Raw genomic sequence first — 27,292 nt, forward strand, 5'->3', positions numbered from 1 at the left:
CAGTATTGGGTTATAAAGGAGAACGTCCTTATTTTCAGAAGATGCACAGCCAAACATCCATGGTCAAGAGTCGTGATATCTGCAACTGACTTCAAGACACACACACACACACACACACACACACACACACACACACACACACAGAGCAACTATGGCAAAATACTAACAATTAATGAATCTAGGTGATACACTTTCTATCCTATCCCTTCATATTTTCTGCGTGATTAAAATTTTTTTTGAAGAAAAAGATGAAGAAAAAGTAAAGGAGTGAATCAGAATAAATCCTTAGAGTGAATCAGAATAAACCTATTCCACAGAAGGGAGAGAAAGGAAGTTGTCAATCTAGACCTCAGCACTGGATAGAGTGGGATAAGTTTTTGCCAGAGAACTCATGAGCATAACTTGGCAATTGACCAAGGTTGCAGCCTAAATTTACATTATCTTTCTGGTCCAAGAAGCCGCAAGCAAGAAATTAGCCTAAGAGGGATCCAGGGCTGTTAATGCCCTAGTTAGCCACCAGAATGAAAAAAAATCACTCTGGATGAACACACCTTTGATCATCCAGACCTCAAAGAATTTCAAAAGAGCATGAGTTTACAGTTTTAAAAAATTATAAATAAGGAAATAAAGATGAGTGGGCAAGACTCTGCAGAGATACCATATAGCTGAATCAAACTCACACAGATCTCATAATTTAGATCGTCATAATTTAAAGTAAATGTTTAATATGTTTAAAGAAATAAGAGACTGAAAATACATGGAAGGATAAAGAAAGTTTTTTAAATGTCTAAGCCCAAAAAACTTCTAGAACTGCAAAATATAATTATAATTAGCAATGCTAATTAAAAAACTGGCAAGAATCTTTAAATGCTACAATGTCAAATGTTGGCAAAGATTTGAAACAACGTGAACTCTGATACACAGATGGTTCAGTATAAATGTATACAGTCCCTTTGGAAAACAGTTTGACATTATCTAGTGAAGCTGAGAAAAGCATACTCATAGCTCAACAGTTCCATTACAAGTTATATGCCTTAGAAAAACTCCTGTACATGTTTAACAGGAGATAAGTTCATGAATGTTCACAGCAATGAAGTGTGTAATAGTTAAAAACAGAAGCAAATAAACTATGATATATTCACATAACAGAAAACTATACAGCAGTGAAACTGAATGAGCTACAGCCATATGCATCATCATGGATAAATCTCAGAATATTGGGCCAAAAAGAGGAAAGAATAAGCATAATCTGACTTCATTGAAATAAAGCATATAAAACTAAATCAAATACTGATGCCAATACATAGGCAAAAAGTATAAATAAAAGCCAGTGAATGATAACACAAGATTTGAGATAGTCGTTACTTCATGGGGTACAGAGGGAGATAAGAGAAAGGAGGAGTACACGGAACTTCAAAGGTAGGGGCAGTATTCTATTTCTTAGGCTGGCTGATTGCTATACAAGTTTTTGTTTACTGTTATTTGTGCCTTATATTTACATTATAAAAATTTTTCCTATGTGTTCAATGACAGAAATTATTTAACAAAAAAAAAAGCAATAATATTCATGGGTATCCAGGCCCAAAGCATAAAGTTATACTAGTTCTGCATGCAAGAAGTATGCCTATAAAAAAGGAAAGTAGTAACATTCAGAACTATCATAGCAAAACATCCGTGTGCTTCAGTATTCATAAAGGATACAGCGGTAAGTAAATGACCAATCTTCTCAAGCAGACCTCCATCCATGGAGCGCCAACAGCCTTCCGTGGACGCCTAGGAGCTGTCAAGCCTCTCCACAATACAGGCTGGGCTTCAGCTAATGAATTAGTGATGTTTTTCTCCCACTATTTCTATTCATTCAATTCCAACTCTAATAACATCTGTAAGTGCAATTTGTGGCATTCGTTATATTCTTCTAAACTCAGCCTTAACTTTAGATGATAAAAATCTGAAGTTTTCCCAGACTGATACTACCTCTTTCCACATCTGTGGACGCAGATCTGACTTCTATTCTGTGTTACACTGTCCCATCATAATTCATGTTAGAGCTGAATCTATTTCAACTGTGATGTTTTGGCTAGCAGCTGAACAGATGGATGCTTTTTCTCCAGTATGAATATTTGCCAACAATTGGAAGGGTGTAAAACTCATTTCAAAGAAACCCAAATATAACCACGAGGAGTCTAACAAATAATTAAAACAGCCACTGTTGCCGATAGAAGTCATCAGAATCACAACATGTATTCAGAAATCTTGGTATAAAATAACAGTTAATTAACAAGATACTTTGGTAATGTTGTTAAATTAATGCTACTAATAATCATAACAAAGCTTGGAATTTGTATAGGTGTTGTGTTCATATTCATCTGAACACAGTGCTATGAAACAGATATTGAGCTATTATTACCCTGACTTTAGAACAGATAAGAATAAAGCATAGGAAGACACCCATGTTATTACAGAAAATGGACTGACCTCAGAAATCAGACCTGGGATTTCGAGTCACTTGTGCCTCACCAGGTGCATAACTTTGAGCAAGTAACAATTTCTCAGAGCCTCCATTTCCTCATTTGTAAACAGGCACAAAAATATCTAATTCACAAGATTCCTATGAGAATTACATAAAGTTTATAAAAGTTCCTAGCAGCAGTAACTGTCATAGAGCAGGTTGTTAATGAATATATCCTTCCTTGATTAATAAAGTCTCAGTTGAAAAGAAAAAGTCAAAATTTTCATCTTTATTCCCTTAGAAAGGAGTCAGAGTAACTGAGATTTAAGGTGAGAGAAAAGTTTACATCTAAAACATATAAACTGGAGGTTGCAAGGAACATGAAACATTCTACAATCACACTTCAGTGGCTTCTCACAGACATCCTGAAGGAAGGGATAGAATCTAATGAGTGGGTCATTAAGTAGTTTAGAACGGATGGAATTGCCCTGTAATAATACATAATCATGAGTCATTTGATACTAATCATCTATGCTCTCATACTGTTATCTGACATCGAACACACACATATCTTTTCTACACAGTTAAATGGTTTACTTCACGGCACATACAGACAGCCCTTGACATTCATTCAGATTCCCTGTTTCTATCTTGGTGATTCGTAGATTCCTCCCTGGAGCTTCAAGCAAACACCGCTCTGCCCAACTCCTCTAGCTCCTGGCAGAGAAAGGGAGCAAGGGTCTCTTCAGGAGAGTCTCCTATAGCCAGGGATGAGGAGAAAGGTGGGCACAGGGAAGCCAAGGGGCTGCAGGTGCGTCTCCACCCACAACTGACTCACTGGGCAAGGAAGACAAGTTTGGCCAGGGAGTGGGAGTGTTCTCAGATTAACTACACAGCTGAGTTTCCTGTAAAAATCTCAAAAACCTTCTTATCTCCATGATTTTAGTTTCTTGTTCCTGTATTTCCTGTTTGAGGGTGACATAGAGCACTCCACAAACAATATATTCGCTCATTCCAACATTTTGAGAAATACCGAAAACGGAGTCACAGTCACTAGAGAGGACCTCAGCATCTCCTGCTTCTCCTATGGAACTAACATAAAAAGGAAGGCGAACTTGTAAGCTTCTGTTCTACCTGGAAATGGGAGAACTTTCATTATGCCTTCCCACCCACTTCCAATAATGAAAGCCAATCTACATTCCAGGCACCTTTCACAGTAAGTATCCATAATATATTTATTTGCTCTTTTTTACACTCTCTGGCTGCCATTTTCTTCTAGGCAGTTTCCTCTTACCTAAAATAAACGTCCATACATCTGCTCTATTAAATTGAACTGACAGTATAGCATTTCTGTCTCCATGAACAGTTTGGATACTGTCCTAGCAGAGAAAGTAGAGGGATTAAATGACTGTTAAAGTCCCTATTACTTGCCTCATACTGATATTAACAGCAAAAGGTATTGTAAAAGCAATTTCACAGCCTTTCCATTAACTTGTCAGAAGACCTTCTTGTCCACTAAGCACACTTTGCATAAGTTAAAAAAATTTTTTATTTACATGAAGACAAGTTAATGATGATGCCATGTACTACAGATTTATTGAGTTACATGGGACTTAGGGTACAATTTCATCAATGATTTTGCAAGGATAATTAAAATTATATAAAAGTAAAACATTCAGTGAGTAGCATAGTTTGCTAAGATTTTATCTTTTGATGCTGATTATGCATCTCAGTAACCTACTAAAAGTTTTTCACTGAAGTCATGGACTGTAGCACCCGTCACCATTTGTGTTACCATTTATACCCATAGATTACAAACCTTTGATGTGTCTAATTTCTTTCAACCACGAGTTATTTAGAGTGGAATTGGCAAGCAGAGTGATTTCTATTCCTTCCACAACTTCATTGTTCTGAATTTTTAATCTGTATTTGGCATAAAGAATAGAAACTCTGTTCTAAGAATACCAAACTAATCTTTGAAGAAACTGGAGACACATAAATACTCCAAAAAGACAACAAAATTAATTATATTTTATATGAAAGACAGTAAAACAATGTGTCTAGTAATCATCATCCTGAATTTTAAAGTTTAAGAAGACCTTATAAGTCATATAGTTAATCTTGCTTGGTTTCAAAATACATTCTTGAATTTGTTTAGCCTCTGATTATTAGGTGAAGTTATTCTCTCTCTTTATTTTTCTTTAATATTAATAATTAATACTCGATGACGTGATGATGATTGATATATCAAACAATCTTAGTTCATGGAGAATATTCACCAAGTCCAATTTCCCATATACCTCATGGTAAATAGTAGGCTCTGAGGACAATGGGGTAATACTTTTATGGGAACACATCACAACACATGGTTAGATGTACTTTTTAAATTTTCTATTATGGGAGAAAAAAGTTTCCATTTTAGGAAATGTTGATTATATATGCTACACTTCTATGCTTCCTTTTCAGCTCATGTACTCAAGAGCCTTCAGAAGAACTAAATAAAGCAACTTTGGTGGTGGAGGAAGTCTGTCCTAAGGTGCCAGGCTGGAGAACTGGGTCTCTTGGGCACTTTATTCACAGTTTGAACTTAAGCAGATAAGCTCTCCAGTCCCTTTACTTTTATGCATAAAATGAAAATAATACTAGTTTACACATAATCATTCAAGTAATGTTCTAAGGTCCCATCTACCTCTAAAAATCTATGATAAATATATTTATAAACCAGATTTGGCCTCACATGCTATTATTTACATGTACCTAATATCTTTTTTCCTCCTTTCAAAGTTTACTTCAGAAAACCCTAAAACAGGGCAATTCAATTGTCTTCCATGATTAACTACCATTAAATAGTTTATTTTACAGGACTCTTGGGTTTACATCATTTTTAAGGGAAGGCAAAGTTCATTCAATATTAGACACCTCTTGGTCCTCCTTCTACTCTAACCTCCAACATTTTGAGGCATAAGAAAATCAAATATCTAGTTCAGATTCCCACACATCGTTTCTTGCATTTTTAGCACTATCAGCCGATACCCGACCTGCCCTCATCCCCATCCCAGGGCCTCCCTGTAGTTCTAGCTGAACTGCATAAAATCCCAAATGACCATAAATCCTAATTTCTAGATCACATTTTTTTTATAGTAGCTGAAGTGGAAATTTAGGTTCCAAAGGTTTACAAGTTCAGAAACCTCTATTCCACTGATATTCCTTTACATATGAGTTTCTCAGGGAAAAACAAGATGTGTGTGCTTTTTTTTTTTTTTTTTTTAAAGATTTTATTTTTCTCCTTTTTCTCCCCAAAGCCCCCGCGTACATAGTTGTATATTTCCTTGTGGGTCCTTCTAGTTGTGGCATGTGGGACGCTGCCTCAGCGTGGTCTGATGAGCAGTGCCATGTCCGCGCCCAGGATTCGAACCAACGAAACACTGGGCCGCCTGCAGCGGAGCGCGCGAACTTAACCACTCGGCCACGGGGCCAGCCCCAAGATGTGTGTGCTTTTGAGCAGCACAGTCACTTATCTGATTTTATAAAAAAAAAAGTAAAACTATCATCTAGATTCAATGTTTCTTCTAAAAGAAGTAAGGCCTCTTTTTAACTATGTATATTATTTTGGACACTGCCATTGCTTTTAGAAGTTCCCATTACCCTTGGAAATATCCATGATAAAACCAAAAATGAATGAATAAATGAAGTGGGATTTTTGAACCAGATTTTAAATTTTTTTTCAGATAAATTTATAAAGTGCATTAACTCATTTAGATCAAGAACAGCAATTAGTGGCCTGAAATAATTTCCACAAATAAACTCCAATATTCTCTTTATATTCATTAATGACGACTATTCTGTCTTCAATTAGTAGTTCATTAATGTAAACGTTAAACACATTTTAGAAACAAATGATGTTAGAACATTTCCTAATAAATTATCTTTGCTTATATACAAATTCTACACTATCTTTCTCTTGAGACACTCTACATTTGGTTTTTGTTCTTCATCTTAACATTCTGATAAAATTCGTTGAAATCAATTTGTCTTAATTAAAAATAAGAGATTAGCGTCAATTTAAATGAAATAACTAGCAATAACCTGTTGAATAATGAGTTTAGTGTTAATAGTGTTACATTGCTTCAGTCTACCTGCCACAGAACAGGTACCAATAATTTACCTAATCCTAAGAAAAATTTAAAAAATTTTAACTCTCTTTATAGAATGATAATGATTATAGTTACCCCTTATCCATCTCATAGAGATACTGCAAAGATAACGTATCTTTCAAGTATTTTGTGCTTTTCGGAAAATGACGTATTATTGGAACTATTTCAATGTCTATGAACACCTACAACAAGCTTATATATATCTTCAGCTCTAAAAATCTGGGCCTTATACATTTTTCCAGGTGTTCAAACAGATGAACATCAAAAATGAGGCATTAACTTCACCAGTCATTGTCCAAACACATTAAAAAATCCAATATCGTAGTATTTAAATGCTAATTTGAGAAATGCCTTAGGATTTCTTCATTTGATAATTCACCAAGCCTTGAAAAGAATCACTACTTTGGGGGCTGGCTCTGTGGCCAAGTAGTTAAGTTCGCACACCCCATTTCGGCGGCCCAGGGTTTCACCGGTTCGGATCCTGGGCGCGAACATAGCATGGCTCATCAGGCCATGTTGAGGCCGCATCCCACATGCCACAACTGGAAGGACTCACAACTAAAAAAATATATAACTATACACTGGGGTGACTTGGGAAGAAAAAGCAGGAAAAAAAAAAAAAGAAAAAGAAAAGACTGGCAACAGTTTTTAGCTCAGGTGCCAATCTTTAAAAAAAAGAATCACTACTTTTTCTACATCATCTTGTCCAGATATCTAAGCCACTCTGTATTTAATGTTGTACATTTTTCCAGTTGTTCCCAATGATCAATTCATTAATTCTCACACTGTTATGATCTGTGGGGTAGTAATATCAATCCTTTCTTTTTTTAAACAAGTAAGGAAACCAAGATTGAAAGAGAAAGAATGGATCATTTCTCTCTAACCCACCCCCCATCGCACCCCTGCAAGAAAGATTTAAAGTAGGATGCATAAACACATTCAATACAATAAGCTAACACAAATTTTACAAGACGTACTTAAAGAAATCATGACCTAAGGAAAATGAGAAAGGAAACGGAACCAAGAGTTAGGTTGATACACAAAATACATGTAAGGCACGGTACAAGTTTGGAGAGATCCAAAGGTAGGTCCAGGGTACCAGAGAGAAGTTTTATAGCTGAGCTGGGCATAGCTTCAGTGTTTACAGTTCTCAGGTTACCACTACATCCCCAGGCAATGTTAGCTGCAAAATATAGCCTCACTACTATACTGTTTGGCTTATTTTTATCATTACAGAATAGTATCATGATCCTTGGGCCTCTCTTGATTAAGAAGAAATTCTTCCAGAGCAGCTCAATCTTACACAACTTTTTGCAGTGACAGAAATGTTCTATATCTGCACCCTTAAATATGGTGAACACTGGCCACAAGTGGCTGTTTAACACTTGAAAAATATGGTTAGTGCAACTGGAAAATCTAATTCTTAATTTGATTTTTTTTTTATTAATTTAAATTTAAGCAGCCAAACGTGACTACTGGCTACTGTATTTGATCATGCAGTTCTAATGCATATGGATATGTGTATAAATTTCTCTCTCATGGTGGTATCTTTCTCAGTTACTCAGCTTCCTAACACAGAAAGAACTATTTTTCAGATGAGGTATATTTTCACTTAATACTTTAACTTAGTTAAGTTTCTAACTAATCCATTTTACTCAAGAGTATTTTTCAAATGATGGACTCAGTATTCTCTTGCCCAGTGAGTTGCTAAGCACAGTATTTGATGTACTCAGATTCTGGTCTTCATTCATTCCGGAAAGCAATCTTTCATTCTCTTAAACTATCAATCAGTCTTACCCTTCTCTCACTCCAGCTGACATTCCACTTTCAAAGAGGTATGTTTTCTCGCCTGTTTCCTGCTTTTTGATATGGCTTGTGGACACATGCAGAGTATAATAAAGATGCTGTTCCAAAAGCAGCTTCTGTAGTCACTGGGCACTTGACATCAGCACCAGCAATACGTGAATTTAATAAAATAAGTAAATACATATCCCTACTACAGGGAACAGTGTAACATACAAATGCAGCTGCAATATTTTCAACAGTGCTCAGACAACTGTCAACATAATAATTCCAAACTCCACTTTAAAAACTGGTTTTTGGTAGTTACTAAAATTCACACACACACTCACATTGATATACAGAAAAAAGAAAGTATTGCCTTAACTTGCAAGGTAAAAACATCAAAATAATATCATAAGACATTTCACAATATCCTAGAGATAACATCCCTTACATTTCAAAACCGCCTTAGTCATCTGGGGCACCAGTTGTTCATCAGATACAGCACTTGACACACAAAGGCATGGCATGAATGACAATTACTGTTCTGGGTACAAATCTGTACAGATCACACGCAGAATCGAATACCAGTCAACTTCCCATAGCAAATCAGTCTTTCAAAATGAAGGGTACTCTCCTGCTTATTTTGTGTTAAGGATGGGAAATCAAATGAAAGGGGAATGAGTGACATTAAAATCCTTATGCCCTAGTTTGTTTTTCCTTGGGAGCAATGAGATTTTATTAAATTTAACCTAATTTTGCTACGGCAACAGTTGTATCACTTGAGATCAAGCTCTAGGAGAAACACAGTATTTACTCTTAGTCTAGTACTTGGATCATCTCATAGTTTGACTTAAAAGCCATAGTTTTTAATGCCAATGAGAATATATATAGAGAGAGAGAGAGAGATATTTAGCAATGATTAGAACATTCACATTTATAATAAAGCCAATGAATGCCTCTTCCTTGAAAGCTCTTTTGTGACATGAAGCTTACTCAGTGGTTAGGGGGTTAATGAACGAAATGGATCACTGGACTGAAAATAAAAATCACTATTAAAAGAAATGCGACACCAAGAGAATTAGGCACTACATAATACTGTAACCATTGAGAATTCTCAACAGTAAAATAAAGCCTTGTAGTCCCAGCATTTTCATTAGTTTTCCAGTAGCACTGGATGCAGTGTGAATTACAATGAGGCAGAAAGCAATGGCTGCTGCCTTTAAAGAACATATACTACACACAGAGGAACAGCACTCCTTCAGCTCACACTGGGATGGTTATTGGCCTATCATACCACTATGTGTTTTAAATTTTAGTACCTTAAAATATCTCATGTAACAGGATATTGCATTTAACCTGCAGGGCAATAAATGCTAAATAGCTGACATAGTGAACCAGGTTACATTGTAAATGTTAACTTAAAAATACAGAATTCTACAAATCAGTTAAAACTTGTACAAGAAATCTTTGTAACTACACAATTTGGAGTTAGAATTATGTTTAAATTATGTGTCTACTTAACCAGATACAAAGGCAACATAAAGAATCACTAAAACTCACATAAAGGAAGGAAAATCAGGTTATTACCTATGAGACTGCTCAGTTCAAAAGGAGAAAGGAAGGAGTGCGCAGAAATGCGAAGAGTACTGCAAAATGAAATGTGACGTTAAATCGGATTTGATAACATAGATTTATATTTTACTTTGTGTTACGTTCTTATTCTCCCAGTTCTAAAAACAGTCGGTCTTTTGAATTATTGGAAAAAAATAAAAAGTCAAATATCTCATCAATGGACCTGCTCTTAAGTATAGGGCTGAGGCAGAAAGTGCACAATCACAGAAGAAAAAACAAGAGTTAACACTTTTATCCACTGTCATTGGAAAGTGTCATAAGTCCTATCCTAGTTTCTGTCCTAATCATCCTAAATTTAGTCCCTTCCAGTTCACTGAAGAATTATTCTCAATTTCTACTGGAATATGAATAACACATTGTCTTCAAGCCAGATAATGACACCCTTCCTATACATGTTACTGAAGTGTTATTCACTGACAAAGATGCAAAGTTATAAAATACAATCCCTGCTCTCAAGTTACTCATGATCTGGTTAGGGATACATAACCATACATAACTATATAGTACATAAAACACAGTTGTGGGCCTCAGCTGGGCAACAGCAAGGCTCAGGGGGAAATATGTATGGACGGGGAGCCATCTGCACTCATTAGTTCATGGTAGTGCCGCTTCCTATCAGAGCTTCCCCTCCCTAAGGTTCCATATTCTTCATACTGCCCTACAACTTCTACTTGAATTTCTCTTCTAGAGTACATCCCTAACGTCCAGGCAGGGAAATGCTGAGGAAGGAGTGCCTGGAGTCACCACAGGGGTTCACAAATCCTTATGCGCTGCTACCTCTCTCTATAGCTGTGTTGTCCAACATGGGAGCCATGAACCACGAGTATGGCTAATGCAACTGAGGAATTGAATTACATATTTAATTTAATAAACTCAAAATTAAATAACCACATGTGGCTAATCGTTACAATATTAGAAGCAAGACATAAACCATTTCCATCACCACAGTAAGTTCTATTGGACAGCCCTGCTCTATAAGCTAACCTAGAGGTTTATGATAATGATACATGCATTCCTGAAAAACATCATGGTCTGTAAAATCTTGCACTATGAGGGACCATAAGGCAAAACACTCAAAACGCATACAATATCGTAACAAGATCCCTAAAAAATTCCTAATAAAAATATACTAGCACCATCAAAAAAAGACACATTAAATTCTTAATAAAGAAATACTACAGTAAATATACAAGAGAGCTTTTAAAGTAAGGTGAAGGTAGCTTGAAAGAAGGTCGTAAGAAAGGTGTCTAAGTCACAGATGCACAAAGACTGGACAGAACTGTGACCAAAACGACAGAACAGCAGGCAAAGGGGCCTCAGGTTCACAACTGAGTTCTTCCCATGTGGGCTGTACTGTGTTTGTGGGTTACTGTGCTTTGGGTTCAGCTGCTCCTACTTGATGACAAAAACCGTTAATATGTCAAGAAAAATCCTTATAAACCAAAAAGACTGCCACCTTAATTCAACATCATTTCCCCATTTATCAAATGTATGTGAACTGATTCTCGTGATAGAAACATGAAGAATACCAGAAAAGACTGCCTTGGTCACAAAAGTTCTTTTTTGGTGCCCTTGCATTACCTGGAATAACTCTGGCCACAGCTCCACCCCCACTTCAGTCTGTCAAAAACTATGCCCATTGTTCAAGACTTTTCTCCAGTGCCACCTCCTTTATTAAGCTTTTCCTAATCATCCCCCCCCCCCCCCCCCCCCCCGCGCCCCCACCAAGATGTCAGGGATACAGACTTTTTTCCTGAAGAATTTTTTGCATGTGTGTGAGGAAGACTGGCCCTAAGCTAACATCTGTTGCCAATCTTCCTATTTTTGCTTGAGGAAGATTGGCCCCGAGCTAACATTTGTGCCCATCTTCCTCCATTTTATATGTGGGATGCCTGCCACAGCATGGCTTGATGAGTGGTGTGTAGGTCCATGCCAGGATCCGAACCCACAAACCCTGGTCCATCGAAGCGGAGCACAGGAACTTACCTAACTATGCCACCAGGCTGGCCCCTTCCTGAAGAATTTTATTCACGCTTTACATAAAATTTGACACATGTATCTGTCATTATTATTGTTGTTGTTGTTACTGTTATTAGGGGTGGCTTAGGAGGGATGATAGAAATTTGGAGAGGAGGTCTAAAATTTCCCAAGCCTTGGCAACCCTGCTACTAAATGGACTTTAAGCCCTGATTCTGCCACTTATTCCCTGGTTGATTTGGGCAAGTCATTCCCCTTCTCTGGGCTTCAAACAATCTCATTTTTCAAAATACCTTTATTGACTATTGTATCTGCAAAGGTAATAAAAAGCCCCTGTAAACCTTTAAATATGTACAGAACTGAAAAAAATGAAGTGAGAGTAGCCACGTAGCCTTCTAGAATTTTTCTCACACGAATCCATAAACATAAAAGCATTTTAACCTAAACTACATCATCCACTACAACCATACATACTAAATTGTAACTTATTTTATTCACTTAAAATCTTGATTTCAGTACATACACAAATCTCTCATCTGCTGCATTATAAGAACTATAATTTAACAATCCCCTATTGATGAAAGTGCCCCTTAAATATTTTAAGCTTTTCCTAAAACTAGGAAAGTAATATATGCACGTAGATTTTTTTGTATAAAATGAAAATCTTCCTTTCTCCAATATCACTCTCTGAAAAACCTACTCCTAAAATGTATGTTTTTTTGTTCTTCTGATGGCTACCATTACAGTTTGAAATAATGTATTCCTGTATTTCTTGATTTTTGTTATAGTATTATTTTACATTGTCAGGGTTTATATATAAACCATTAAATTCTTTTCTATAACTAGAGCTCAGTCCTCTGTTCTTTCTCAGTAGTTGACTATAGAAGTCTAAAAACCAATAGATAGTGCTAACAATATTATAAATACAGTCAGGCTTAACAATGGGGATACATTCAGAGAAACGCATTGGCAGGCTCTTTTGTCATTATGCAAACATCACAGAGTGCACTGACACAAACCTGGTGGTATAGCCTACTATAAACGTAGGCTGTATGGTACTAATCTTAATGGGACCGCCATCATACATATGGCCCGTTGACCAGAACATCATTATGTGGCACATGACTGTATAAAACTATTAGTAACCATAGAACTAAGTATTGTGAATTGACCCACAGAGGAAGAAATGCAATTCTATGTCATTAAACCTCTCCTGCTTAAAGGAAAAGGTCCCAAGAATCAAGGTGAAATGGATTCAATTTTTTTGTGGTGATGGTGGTGGTTGCTTTTTGTCACTTTACCTGCAACTCTTTCTTACCTCTCAGGTTATCTTCTTGGATTCCTTTATCATTTCATTAAATTAACTTCCCAAATATTTTTCTTCATACAGGAAGCTTGGGTAATAAATAGCTTATATCCATGCATTTTGAATATATTTTTATTGTTGCCTTCTTAATTAACAAACACTTTTGGCTATATAACATTTTTGGTTCAAAGCTATTTTCTCTGAGAACTTTGAAGATGCTACTCCATTATCTTCTAGAATCCAATGTGGCTTACAAGAAATGTGATTTAGTCTAGTTCTTGTACCTTTTGTAACATTATTTTCTCTCTAGAAGTATGTAGGTATATACATTTTTTAATCCACGGAGTTCTGAGAATAGGAATAATTGAGTATTAGATGTTTTGTTTCACCTGATGCAACACACAGTGAGTCTTTTCCATCTACCGACATTTATGGGCTTCTTTTTAGCTTTGTGAAGAATTCTGCTATGATTTCACTGATTATTTCCTCCTCTCTGTTTTGACTGTTATCTGCTTCTGGGAATCCTAATAGAAAGATGGTGATCTCCTTACATGTTAACTTCTAAGTCCTTTATTTCCCAAATTATCCATTACTTAGTCCTTTCTTCCCTACATATTCTGGGAGTTTTCCTGAATTTTACCTTTAACTTTGGCTATATTTATCCTATTTAGTTGATCCATACATCAAATTTTTTATTTTTGAAATCATACTGCAGTTTGTTCTGATTCCTACTTTGAAAGGTTGGTATAGAGAGAGTTCTTAGTTCATGGACAAACAACACAACAGATTGAGAGTTAAGTCAGAAAGAAACATTTCAGAGGATTTTTAAAATGCTTTTTCCCTCTTATTTGGAGGTAAAAGAAAATTTTTTTGAAGAAGAAGACTGGCCCTGAGCTCACATCCATGCCCATCTTCCTCTACTTTATATGTGGGACGCCTACCACAGCATGGCTTGCCAAGCCGTGCCATGTCCACACTCAGGATCTGAACCGGCAAACCCCGGGCCTCCGAAGCGGAACATAGGAACTTAACCACTGCACCACCAGGCCGGCTGAGGTAAAAGAAGATTTTAAGTTTAAAAGCCAACCAATCTCCCAATCCAATGTGAAATACAACCTGAAATGCAGCCTACTATCAATAAAATCTTCATACTCTGTACATGCATACTTTGGGGTAGTCAAATCTAAAACATGTGTCCAGGCAACCTTGGATTCAACCAACCACTGTGACAGATTTTGCCCAGCCCTGCGGTTAGGAGAAGGATAATTATAGAAAAATACTTATTAAGAGAATCCTTGCTAAATTAATTTCCATGTAAAAAGTTTTTATTTCATTATCATCTCTTACACATGGGCAACATTAACACAAAACACTTTCTTCCTTTTTTTACTGGACTCTAAGATACACTTTAAAGAGGTTAGCTACAGTTCATGAATCAGCTACTCATCACTCTCTCCCACACCTGAAAGAACCCAAGGAAACTCAAACGCAAATTCACTGCACTTTCCACGTTCTTGAGTGACCCTATTTGACTATCTATCTACATATTCGAATTTTTAATTCTGAAGTGCTGACTCACTTCACTGGAGAGAATGCTTCCACTTGTGAATGTGAAATAAGTCCAGATTTTCTGGATCATTTTCCCTCACTCACTTTGGATAATGTCACCTTATAAATAGGATTTAATTCATGCAAAACAGCAAACTGAAAGCACCAGTGGTATATACTATAATCACGTATTTTCATATTTTTAAATGCCTTGTTATTAATGGAAAAATAGCTTTAAAGCCATCCACAATACGTACCACAGCTAACCCAATTTGACGGTGAAAAGTGCTATGTTAGTCTGTAATGGCAGATATAAAACATACACCATAAGAGCAGATTTTCTGCATGTGTAATCAAAATTGTTTTTACTTCATATTTGTTACTACTAGAAAAAGAGACAGGAAGCACTACTAAGACTACTTTGAGTGGATTTTTCCACAGTTTTCTATTGCCTATGACTATAAACATTTAAACATCTTCTTCTACAGTCTATTTACAACAGTTTTCTGTACAGAAAAAATATTTCAGTTCTGATATGAATTGAGTTTATATGGACTCCATCTAAACATTATTCATCAAATATTCTGAACACACACAGAATCGATATCTCAACGATCTCCAAAACGCTGAGGTTTCAAGTTTCTATAATTCTGCTATCAGCCCAGGCAAATACATTCATCTCTGTGTGGCAGCCTGCCTTTCAGGCATCATTAATGTTTTAGATTTTCATAAATTCTGCTATGGCCAAAGAGAACAAGAACCTGGACTCTGCAAAGTTCCAAAGGAATTAAATAGCTACTAACTTCTATTTTTCCTTTTAGTTTCATCTCCAAAGTGAAGTTTAAAAACATGAATTAAAATTGGGAACAAAAATATTTCGGAATGTGCTGGAATATATAGTTTTACTATATTAAGAAACAAGAGGCAGCGGCTCACATAGAAAAACTACAAGGACTTACAATTAGGATATACAACCATGCACTGAAGGGCTTTGGGGAGGAAAAAAATAAAAAGAGAAGACTGGCAACACATTAGCCCAGGGCCAATCCTTCCCTGCAAAGAAAAAGACACAGCAGACACTCAACACTCTCAAGATAATCTCCACTCCCAAACGGGAGAGAGAAGTGAAAAAGACATTTTATAAAAAAGAAAAACAGTTAAAATACCACATCAAACAATGGAGACTTTTATCTAAGAAATTAAAACTTCAGATTAAAAGTAGAAAATGTTAGAAAAATCTGATTCTGAGCAAACCTTATGACATTTCTACATCATTTTTGGCTGAATTAACATTAACTGATTAACATTCATTCTACAACAACAAACCACTGAGGGCCTTACTCCTCAAGACTGCAAAGGTGATTCTTTCATGGTTGTACTTTGCTATGAATACTCAACTGTATGAAAAGTTACAGTTACATTTTTTTCAACTCTGTAAGAGCAAGTTTAATAGGAATGCAACCACAGATGACACTAGAAGGTCAAGGTCTCAGTAAATTACTATGTTAGCCAAATTTTCTTGCCTAGGAAATTCATTTCTTTTTGGTGATGGTGATAAAGAAATTATCGTTTTTATTTTTCAAAGATTTTATTTTTCCTCTTTCTCCCCAAAGCTCCCTGGTACATAGCTGTATATTTTCAGTTGTGGGTCATTCTAGGTGTGGCATGTGGGACACCGCCTCAGCATGGCTTGATGAGCAGTGACATGTCCGCCACCAAGATCCGACAAAGCAGAGCGCACAAACTCAACCTCTCAGTCATGGCACCAGACCCCAGAAATCTTTTTTTAAATTTATTCGTTTCCCACTTGGTTATTTAATCATATTTGTGCTCCAGTTTCTTCCATAAAGGGTTTGAGAAAGTCTACAGTAAAATTACATATAATGCAATAAAAATATCCAGGAAAAGGAAAATAGAATTTAAATAGGAATCCAAGACCATAAGAAGCCCCAAAACCCAAAGACTTAGGACCTTAAGCTCAGCAAATACTTTGATAAACTGAGATGCTGACTGCTCCCAGACAATGATTTCACTTCCTTTTAGCTGCTAGGAAAGTCAGGGTTTACATTTAATTATTATGGCTTTCCTTAGTCAAAAAAAGTTTTTTTAACGTAATTTTTCTCTTCCCTTCCTCTTTGCTACCTGGCTTTTGTCTTTGTCCTTGTGGTATGATCCTTTATCTTACTGTACCTGCAGTATTACTGTAAGTTAGAAGTGAGGAATGTGAACACAGCATTGCCCTATTCCAGAGTCCCCTATTCCAGAGGTATTGCACCTCTGGGGCAGCAGCCTGGCAGGAGATGCTCAGTATCTGACAGGCGGGCTGGTGGGGTTGAGACATGTGAAAGGGCCCAGGGACCAATGCCTTATATATACTTGGAGAGAGAAAGAGAGAAGGAGAGATGGCCTCTCCTCTCTATATCTCCTTTTTCCTGAAATAAGTAGTGTAAATGCCCTTAAATTGGCATTATTCCTTTTACTTTTTACAAATATTACAGTCTTAAAGTCATCTGAGTATTGTCTTGCAGCTAGCATTGGGCAGTCCACTTATAGCCCTTGAGAATTCTAGAGCATAACCAAATCAATAAATGGTCACTATCACCTAATTCAGTTCTCAGTTCAATCCATTATTCATTGTCATCTCTTCAGAGTATGGTACAATTACAGGCCCAATGGGGTAGGTTGGAACAAAGAGAAGACACAAATGTACAGAGCTGAGGAAACAACACAGAAAAGTATGCTAAATTAAGGGCATAAGTAATATGCTGTGGGAAAGCAGGAGAATGCTGTAATTCTGAGTAGATGGTCAGGAAAGGCATCACGGAAGAGGTAGACCATGCATTGCAGTGAGATTTTGAGTGGCAGAGGGCATAAAAGCAAAAGGAGCATCATAAATACAGAGATGAAGACTGGACAGCACCTGGCATATGGAGCAGTCATGTGATGAGAGAATTGCCTTAGTTTAACAATTTCCCCCTTTCTGGAAACATTTACTAATGGTCATTTCTGAGCTACATGGCCTTGCTGACTGATGCCTAACCCAATCCAGATTCCCATTCTAGGGTACAAAGATTTGAAACAGAGACACTCAGAGACAGAATATTGGTGGAGTAGTCACATATATACTAGCATTCTGGAGAATGAGCAGGGTCTACAAGTTCAGGCTTGGCTACCAAGGAATTCCTTAGATCTGCCCGAGTCTAGCCAACTAATTCCCCTTTTACTTAAGTTAGCCAGAGCTGGTTTTATACTACTTTCAACACAAAGTCTCTTCATTAATAAACCATGTTGAGGAAATGGTAGTGGTTGGACTGGAAGGAGAGTGAAGTCATGTGGTAGGAATTGCTTGAGCCTTGAATGTAGGACCAACGTGAGCCTCTACAGTCCAAAGGACAGAACTTAGCTCTAGTTTCATGTAAGAGGATCCAAGAACAGAGAGGCTTTTGGTTTCTCAAAGCATAGAGCACGTATCTTGATCGCAAAGAAAAAGACCTGTGTCTCTTTTCAACCAAAATTCAAGTGTGCCACACTAGAGTAGTGCAATTCTGGGATGATCCTTGTCATACCATGCCATGGGGTAGATATGTTCAATCTTTCCTTTCCCTTCCCTTCATTGGTTGAAACATCCAGGTTTCAGTAAGGTTTCTGATTTAAAGGAATACTACAGTGTGTCCTCCTACATCAGAAATAATCACTTCTTTATTTTATAAGTCAAGGATTTTTGTGAATAAAAATTTCTCTCTAGCAAGACATACATATGGAAATTTATACATACCACAGTCCTATGTAATGAACTCATTATTGGAACCATTCTGTAAAAAAGGAGGAATAATGGCCATCTCTCCCTCTGATTATGTTTGGTTATCACGAGATCCATAGTTTGTAACAAAGGTTTATTTCAGGGAACTCTGAGACCATGGAGCCTGGCTGACCCAGGTCACATGGGAACCAACCACTGATATGACATTTAAAAAAGACAAGCAATTCAAGAGATAATAAAGCCTCAGAGGTTATCAAAAATGAAATTGGAGTGTGAGAGGTGATGACCAAGTTACTATGCTTTGCTTAACAATTTAGTATCCAAATGAGAAATGAGTCAAAGGTGCAGCTTCATCCATGACAAGATAACTGGGTGATGAGCTTTTGATGAAATTTAAAGGACCACACTGAAACTGATGAGCAATCTTTTTACTATGCAGGTAAAAAAATGGCTAAATAATTAGGAAATGGGAGGGTTTCTGCTTAATAACGTAAGAGATTTAGGGTCTTCACCTTCTTAAGATCCTCTCACCACCTGTGCCCAGTATGAATTACACACTAGTATAGCATTCTCATTTGAGTTGGAGCATTAATATTGATGAGATGTTCTGACCCCAAAGAGAAATGAGATATGAAATCAAAGGAATTTATTTCCCAATATCTTAAAAATATTAAGGAAAAAAAAGACAACAAATCAGAGTGTGATGTTCACTTGAGACGGAGTTTGGGTGGGGACTGGAGTGGGTAAATAGGTACTTATATCTCTTTCTGATAAAATTACCTTCTTGATGATGGCAACCAGGGTGGTACCAGGCTGAGAGAGGCAGACCCAAAATGAACATGCTAAGAACCAGGCAGCCACCAGCAAAGGAGGAAAAGAAGCCAAGACCAAGACTCCAGTAAGCTAGGAGGTGTGGTACTTGAAGGAGCCCCACCAATTTAGTGAACAGAAGTTGATTCCCTGATTAACCATGGCACTTAGTCCAAAAACGTACATCTCCAGCTCACAAGCCCCATCCTACAATCATGATTAACACTGTTCATACAAAAAAGTATTTAACATCATAAAGATACTCAAATATACTTATTATATATAATGTATAATTTTAAGTATATTCTAGAGAATTTCTTGTTAAATTAGATTCTTTATATTGAATAAGACATTAATATAAATTGTAGCCATGGAAATATGCTTATTATATCGAAGTGAATATTGCTCTAGTTATTCAAATAAGATTCTACCTGGAGTATAAATACACATTTTTTCTACTGGACAGTCCAGTTGAGTCTATTTCAGTAGCTAGGGTTCCTGTTACAGTGGAAAGGGCACCAATCCCAAGTAATGAGTTTTCCAAAGTGGAGTCATTACAAGTGGAGAAGTTCAATCAATACTTTGTATTACTTCAGAGAAAGCATAATTTATGAAGAGAATTGCTCATATTATATGTTATGTATGTATTTGTTATGATCAAAGAAGCCTGAAGTTTCATATTTATGAATTATATCACATGCAATAAGAATACCACCTACTAGGAGTTTACAATGTGCATTAATAGTATATCTATGATTTTATTTAATCCCCACAACAGCTCTATGAAGTTGCTATCTTTAGCATCCTCATTTTACAGATGCAGAAGCTGAGGTAGAGAGAAGACACCCAAATGACACAGTGTTTCATCCACAACTCAAACCCAATTTGCCTGATTCCAACATCTACACTGTTAAGTACGATTACAGTATCTCAAATAGGGTGAAGACATCTAAATTCTGCTTCTTCAGATAATTAAAATGTTTTTAAGAAGAAAATAACCATTCAGCATATTTCATGGCTAGTTATAGATGTTAAAATACCCAGATTACACATCAAACTACTAAAAGGGTTAACAGACCAAATGCCATTTTGTAAACAACTTCCTTATTAGGCCTGAAGGTTACAGGGCTGTAAACTCACTTGGCACCTGATCTGAATTCAGGCTGCTGTTGTGTTGTCAGTTGTGCTGTATGACTTTGCATGGAGCCCCAGAGGAACTGCACTGAAAAATTAGCTGCTCAGTATAACAAATTGCCAAATGCTGGACTCAAGCAGGTACTGGCATTTCAAAGTACATGTGCAATTTGGGAGGAAATATCTCTGGCCCCCAGATCTTGAACTTTGTGTGTTACAAGCACAATGCTAAAAACTCGGGTTTTATTTCTTTTGATTAAATACGTGATCTTTTGTTTAACAAAACGCTTCTTAAAGAAAAAAACTACAGTAACACATTTTATTTTCTAGCTAAGTGTCACCTATTTTCTTCACAAAAATAAATTCTTCTAGTGGGTTACAACACTTGCTTTAAAAAATTTTGGTAGACTTTTCTTCCTAAAAGAATCCAGGTAGTACTCGAATCTGGAGAATTATTGCCTGGATTGCATAGTTGCAAATGGGTAAACACTACCTCAGAACTAGACTGTTTTCACAAGTAATACGAACATATCCTTTCCTGCTTTGACTGTCCCTCATCACCAAAATCCCTCACACCAACTTGCTGAAAACCAAAGTAGCAGGAAGATTCGTTCTGTTGACATAAGGTTTGGGTCTCAATTGAAATAGTAATGGGGAGCAAGAATCTCTCTTTTGAGAACAGATTTTCAAGTAAAAAATTAGGACAGATTCATTTACGAGGTGTTTGGGGGTAAACTGTTTCACAGAACTAAAAAACAATCACAAAGTGAGGCTGGGGCCAATCAGACAAAAATTGATGATTTAACAATTCTGCCCAGACTGTTCCTGACCACATAATCAAATCAAGCCCTCTAAGCAATGTAATACACACAGGAAAAGTCTGGTCACAAAACAGATGCTGGGCTGATCTGACCCACTGATTTTTGGATTTTGAAAAGATTTAACAAGATTTAAAATCTTCCTGTCTCATACAAAAATTGCTCTTCTTTCCAACTTGAAACTTCTCCAAACATACGACACTATTTTATTGGAAAGTAATTTTGGCCAAACCAGTAGATATAAGTTAATTTCAGTCTGGAAACTTAACTTCAATTTAGATCTAAGTACATGCTTTCACTAGTTCACAAAGATTGCCTCTTTGCCATGGTTTTCCTGATGAAGCTTAGCCTGCATCATTTGTCCCACCATCAATTACTGATCAGAATTTAAACACTTCTTGTCCTAAATCAAAGCTCCTCTGGGGCTTCCTTGTGCTTATGTTCTGGTCCTCACATGATTGCTTTCCAGTCCAGCTCTGAAAGCCTGGGTTGTAGACACACATATACCACTTCCTCTGGGCAAGTCATTTAACCAACCTGGCCTCAGTTTACTCATCTAAAGAATGAGGAAATCATCTACCTGATTCAGAGTGTTGTTCCGAAGATCAACTGAGATCATGCGTGAAAATTGCGTGATCACAATGTGAAAATTGTAAAGTGCGATAAAAAAATAGGTTAATAATTAATATTATTGTTATTCAATGTTCCATGCAAAACGTAGAAAAGATATAAAATTAACTTGAATTTTTTCTAGGTTTTAATTCATGAAAAGGTACCCAGCATGGATCCTATATAGTTATCTTTTTATTTTTTAATTTTCTCAACACACCGGAAAAAATATTCCTGAAAAAATAAATTCCGTAAAAATCTTCATTTAAAGTCATATTTGAGAACCATGGTGCAGCATGATAAAGCAGTTTTACCTAAAACCACACCAAAAATCCAGCTTCTCTTTCCCTTTTAAAGAAATATATATATATATATTACATATATACACACACACACACACATATATGTTTGTGTGTGTGTGTGGTGGTGTGTGTGTGTGTGTGCGTGTACTTACATATTTCCAAAACTAGTTTTTCCTTTCAGGTAGTAAGATAAGGTCACATTAACTTATTGTCCTTACCTTCCATTACAATATTTGCTTTGGCAACTGTTTCTACAGTGTTCTACGTGATGTTCTTTCTCCCTCAGGTAAGTGATTTTGTCCTTTGTATATTACAGTCTGTCTCTCTTCTACTGAGAGTAGTTCCTTCAGGTAGTCAAATCTGTTCCCTGTTAATTTGCTTCCAAACTGAGTCGCCTTCGGCATGATGCCACTATGCAGTTTGCTAGTCATTTTAGGCGCTTGCAGGGTAAAGTCAAATGCATTCCTTTCCCTCCTCCTCCTCTTCTTCATTCTCTCACGAGCGGTTTTCCCCTTTCTCGTCTGTCTTGCTACATACCTGTAAAATTGCCTCAAAAGTCCTATTATGAAATCTAAAAATAACAAATGGACTTCTTTATATTCATGTGTTCCTCCTTACTGATTCTTCAGTCTAACACTCTCTTCTCTACAAATGGGAAACACTACCTAATCCATTCTCACCCTGTGTCTACCGTGACTCCTCCGAAATCTCATTTTCATAGTCCAATACTCACATCTTCAACTGTTTCTGGACAAATTTGGTTGTCATGGTATATCTACTTAAAGGAAAGCAAATAAGCCCAGAACACTATTTTCAGTGACTGCAGAACTATGGCACACAATGCAGACAACTTTTCACGTAAGTTGGGTGTAAAGACAATGTACAGACTCCATAAGAGAAGATTTTATTTCAAAAAGTAAATCTTCACCAGACCGAACACCTAAGTTTACAGAAAAGCAGTAAGACGCCATTACATTTATACAGCACCTTGAATAATCCAAAGGCAGCCTAGTGATATTACATCAGAAACAGTCAATCGGCTTATAAGACTGCCAAACGGTAGGAAAGTACCATGTGTCTATTGAGCCAGAAATTAAATTACAACTGAAGTTCCATTTCTTAAAGCTATTTTCACGCATCTAGAATTCTACCAAACAAAACAAGAAAAAAATAAGTTCGACATACACTTTTAAAGATGACTATGAAACTTCGGACTATAAATACAATGCTCCTAAACTTTTAAATGGCAATCATCTGACACCAAAAGCAAAGGCAACAAAAGCAAAAATAAACAAATGGGACTACATCAAATTAGAAAGCTTCTGCACAGCAAAAGAAACCATTAACAAAATGAAAAGGCAACCTACCAAATGGGAGAAAATATTTGCAAATCACATATCCAAAATACATAAAGAACTTATGTAAGTCAATAGCAAAAAAAAAAAAAAAAATCCAGTTAAAAGATGAGCAGAGGATCTAAATAGACATTTTTCCAAAGAAGACATACAGATGGCCAACAGGTATATGAAAAGATGCTCAACATCACTAATCTCAGAGAAATGCAAATCAAAACCACAAGGAGATCACTTCACATGTGTTAGAATGGCTATTATCAAAAAGACAAGAAATAACAAGTGCTGACAAGGATGTTGAGAAAAACAAATCCTTGTGCACCGTGGCTGGGAGTGTAAATTTGTGCAGCCACTGTGGAAAACAGTATGGAGGTTCCTCAGAAAATTAAAAATAGAACTACCATATGATCCAACGATTCTACTTCTGGGTATTTAGTCAAAGAAAACAAAAACACTAACTTGAAAAGATAGATGCACCCTCATGGTCACTGCATCATTATTGACAATAGCCAGGATATGGAAGCAACCTAACTGTCCACTGATGGATGAATGGATAATGAAAATCTGGTGTGTGTGTGTGTGTGTGTGTGTGTGTGTGTAATAGCATTCAGCCATAAAAAAAAGGGAAATCTTGCCACTTGCGATGATATGGATGGACCTCGAGGGTATTATGCTAAGTTAAATAAGTCAGAGAAAGACAAATACTGTGTTATCTCACGTATATCCGGACTCTAAAAAAATAAAAACCAAGGTCACAGATAAAAAGAACAGACTGGGGTGGGGGGGTGGGGGGGCGGGTGAGCGGGGCGGCCAACCCAGTGGTGTAATGGTTAAGTGTGCATGCTGTGCTTCAGTGGCCTGGGGTTCCTGGGTTTGGATCCCAGGCATGGACCTATACATCTCTCATCAAACCATGCTGTGGCAGTGTCCCACATACAAAATAGAGGAAGATTGGCAGATATGTTAGCTCAGGGACAATATTCCTCAAGCAATAAAAAGGAAGATTGACAACAGATGTTAGCCCAGGGCCAATCTTCCTCACCAAAAAAAAAAAAAAAAAAAAAGGAAGAAGAAGAACAGATTGGTTGTTGCTTGAGGCAGGGGGTAAGGGGAAGACAAAATGAGCAAAGGGGGTCAAAAGGTACAAACTTCCAGTTATAAAATATATAAGTCATGGGGATGTAATGTACAGCAGGGTGACTATAGTTAATAATACTGTACTCCATATTTGAAAGTTGCTAAGAGAGTAAATCTTAAAAGCTCTCATCACAGGAAAAAAATTTTTGTAACCAAGTATGGTGACAGATGTTAACTAGACTTATTGTGGTGATCATTTTGCAATATATACAAACATCAAATCATTATGTTGTACACCTGAAATATAATGTTACGTCAATTACACCTCAATAAAAAAGGGCAGCCATCTTTCAATAATAGTTAATAGTTTTAAGAGATCAAGAAACTAAAATGAAAACCTGAATGCCAATCACCTTAAGCATTTCTAAAAATTAAATACACCCTATATATAGGTTTGGAAGTTAGCTTCAGATGTGGTTTCTTAATACAAAGAAAATTCATAGGTAAAACCAACACAGGTGGGGGGTGGGGAGGAGCTCAGTCTATTTGATTTGGAGGGGTGGACTGATTTGCTGGATTTGGGTTTTTGGGGTCGGGTGAGGGGGCTTCACAGGGGAACAATTTTTTTCTGATAATGGAAAGTAACTGAGTAGACTTCAAATGGTAGTGTCTTCCTTGAGATATTTATAGGTAAGTTATAAAATACCTTCTACAGAATGTTATCATTTTGTGAGTGGAGCTCAGCTCAACAACATCCAGCCTACACCCCTAGCAGGTCCCTCAGTGTACTATTCCAGTTAATTTTAAATTGTTCATCCTTCTCTTCCCATTACTCTAGCGTACTGTAGGACTGATCACACATATCACATGCAATGGTAACAAAAGATAACATTTACGCAGGGTTTGCTAAGTGCCAGACACAATTTCAGGTATACCATATCAGGCAGCAACTATTATTTATACTCACTTTTCAGATCAAGAAACTGAAGCACAGAGAGATTAGTAACTTGCTCAAGGTCACACAGTTTGTGGCATGATCAAAACACACGGATAACTACATCAACTCTAAAATATAATGAAATAAATTTACTGTATGTTAAAGATTTGTTTAATTCTGCTCCAAGTAGTATATTCTATTGTTTTAGATTCATTCCCTTTACTACTTAAACTAGGTTTTTTTTATATTCATTTATAGCAAGATTTTACTACATATATTAAACTTACCACTGGGTTCAAAACACCTGGTTCTAACGAGGTCTATCTTAGTTACTGTAAGAAATGTAGTATACAAGGTAGAGGCATCTTTTCATAAATATTTCCTTCATAGAAGGAACAAAGAAACATTTCCCAAAAGTTATAGAATTTATGAATTTTAGTTATACATTATGTTTGAAATAGGTATATTCATATATGATTTATAAATAATATTTAAGTATGCACTAGCAGAATAAAGCCTATTACTATATAGTAAATAAACAGACACAGTTCTATTCAATACATAGAAGTCATCAAGCAGATAATATTTTTTTCATTAAACACTGAATCATTGTGACCTGCCAGCAGCACAAAATAAATTAATGTTTAATATTTAATACTACGTGATGGCAATACTAAACCAAATGTGTATTTTAAATTTTACGTTATTTGACATTTCAATTTTAATTCAAAAGTATTTCTAAAAGAGTTGAAAATGTGTCCCTGAAAGTAGTTTAAATTTAATAAGTGTTTCTGGTTTTTTAAGGCCACCTCATAGTCACAGCATTTTACCCTTTAATGATGATTCAAATCCAATTTCAGAAAATGTGGGGAATTTTTAGCATTAAAGATATAATAATCTTAAACAAAGACATTAAAAAATATAGAAAGGTCATCAATATGACCTATGGGATTTAAACAATTATATAAAATGTTCGGTTTAAATATCAAAGTTTTTAAAATGGTTAACTCTGTAGACAAAGCACAAAACACAGTAAAATATGAATTGATCTTATCAAGTACAAACACAGTTTTGCATCTAGTATCTTTCAAACTAGTAATTTTTCACAAAAACAGCGAGAGGGTCTAAAATAAATCAGTTTACTATAGTCTGGAAGGAAAACCTATCATTTTCTCTTCCTGTTAGGAAAAAGAGGAAAAAGGTCTTTAAAATGAGTGGCATTCGGTACACATGGGCACACACAGCAGCCAGTGTCACATGTACATCACATCCCTTTGGTATCACTCAGCTTTATTTCTGTCGATTTTCACTTAGGAGGAAAGAATGCAATAAATCTGTTTATAAGAACCATATTGTGTGTAGATGAAGTGAGTGAAAAGTAGCTGTTGAAATTTCAATACCTGCACCTCTCTTTCTGTATCCAAAGCTTTATCCAATAATAGAATTCTGCTGTTCCTGCTCATTCCCCATGTTCTCTCGTTATTATAGAGGGCATCTAAATGTAAAAATATTTAATGACATTAAGCAGTAACTTTGTGAAGATTTTCTTCTCATTGAACAGGATGAGAAGAATTAAACACGAGTGCAGAAGCAGGTGAGTGTGTGGGTATGTTAGTATGTGTGTTTTCTTCTTAGAGCCCAA

General features: G+C 36.4%; 1 protein-coding gene across 2 annotated transcripts in view; it reads right to left on the reverse strand.

Moving 5' to 3' along the window:
* Positions 1–27,292, reverse strand: part of SMYD3 (SET and MYND domain containing 3) — a 663,517-nt gene that overhangs the window by 393,848 nt on the left and 242,377 nt on the right. The window lies entirely within an intron of this gene.

The sequence above is a fragment of the Equus quagga genome, chromosome 12, assembly GCF_021613505.1.
Source record: "Equus quagga isolate Etosha38 chromosome 12, UCLA_HA_Equagga_1.0, whole genome shotgun sequence".
NCBI classification, from domain to species: domain Eukaryota; kingdom Metazoa; phylum Chordata; class Mammalia; order Perissodactyla; family Equidae; genus Equus; species Equus quagga.